This window comes from Malurus melanocephalus, unplaced genomic scaffold (genome assembly GCF_030028575.1).
Source record: "Malurus melanocephalus ecotype Western Australia unplaced genomic scaffold, MMel_1.1 scaffold_821, whole genome shotgun sequence".
Taxonomy (NCBI): Eukaryota; Metazoa; Chordata; class Aves; order Passeriformes; family Maluridae; genus Malurus; species Malurus melanocephalus.
Genome location: NW_026624053.1, coordinates 1,377 through 2,798, shown reverse-complemented (window position 1 = coordinate 2,798; position 1,422 = coordinate 1,377). Strand labels below are relative to the sequence as shown.

The following is a 1,422-nucleotide window of genomic DNA, read 5'->3' as shown; positions in this document are numbered from 1 at the left end:
GCGATCCAGCAGTGCCCACGGTGCCCAGCTGCGCTCGCTGCTGCTGAGAGGATTCCAGGCGCCTCCTCTCGCTGATGGAGCCCAGGCAGGGGCAGCGCTGAGCCCGGCGCCCCCGTTCCCCGTTCCCCGTTCCCCGCCCAGGAGAGGCCCCCATTCCCCATTCCCCGTTCCCCATTCTCCATTCTCCATTCCCCATTCCCCATTGCCCATTCTCCATTCCCCGTTGTCCGTTCCCCCTTCCCGTTCCCCGTTCCCTGTTCCCCGTTCCCCGTTCCTGTTTCTGCTCCCCATTCCCCGTTCCCGTTCCCTGTTCCCCGTTCCCCATTCCCCGATCCCCGTTTCCCGTTCCCTGTTCCCCGTTTCCCGTTCCCCGTTCCCGTTCCCCGCCCGGGAGCGGCTCCCATTCCGCGTTCCCCGTTCCTTGTTCCCCATTCCCCATTTCCCGTTCCCCGTTCCCATTCCTCATTCCCCGTTCCCGTTCCCCATTCCCCGTTCCCCGTTCCCGTTCCCCATTCCCCGTTCCCGTTCCCCGTTCCCCGTTCCCGTTCCCCGCCGGGAGCGGTCCCTGCCGGCCGCCAGCAGCCCCTGCAGCCCCTGCCCCGCCCGAGCCGCCGCCCGCGGCCACACCCAAAGGGACCGGGCTGCTCGGCGGGCTGGGAGCTGCTGCTATTGTGGTGTTCTGTTTGCTTTGTTCCATACATATTTTCTAGTAAAGTACTGTTATCCTTCCTTCTACACTTTTGCCTGAAAACCCTGTAATTTGGAAATTAAATGATTTGGAGGGAGGGGTCTTCTTTCTGTTCCAGGGAGGTTCCCGCCTTCCTTTGCAGTCATGCATATTTTAAACCAAAGCACCCACCTACACTGGGCCTCAGTGGCAAAACAGAGTAAACTCCCCGCACTCCTTTTATTTCAGTGATACACAGAAAGAGGCGACAGGAGCTAGCTGATAAAAACAGAAAGAAAAGCCAGCACCAATCCTTAGCAAAGCACTGGAAGGGAAGTGTGTGGCAGGGGAAAGGAATGGATAACTTGCTTTCAGTTGCTCCCAGACTACCACAAAAATCATCACAGACAATGAAATAGAAACAGATCTAGCAACCAGGCTGGTGCTGCTGGGAATCATCTTGAATGGTGACTTGAATTCATGAATTCATAGGAATCATCTTGAATTCTTGACTTATTATTTCTAATGGATGGCAGGGACAAGCAAGGCTGAACTGTTGAGACTGCACACAAAGCCATCCTCAAAGAGATAAAAGAGGATTTCTGGCAAAATGAATTTTGTTGTTTACATTTTATTGAGTTTTTGAATTAATTATCAAAGCAATTGGTAGTAAGACTTCATGAGAGTTGTGGCAAAAGCTGGACTCTGACGAGGGACTCCACACCTTTCTTGAGCTCTTCTTAACAACACAACAG

At 54.1% G+C, this 1,422-nt stretch overlaps 1 protein-coding gene across 1 annotated transcript in view; it reads right to left on the bottom strand.

Moving 5' to 3' along the window:
• Nucleotides 1–1,422, bottom strand: part of LOC130585051 (phospholipase A and acyltransferase 1-like) — a gene marked incomplete at its 5' end in the record, with an annotated part of 13,362 nt that overhangs the window by 11,517 nt on the left and 423 nt on the right. The window lies entirely within an intron of this gene.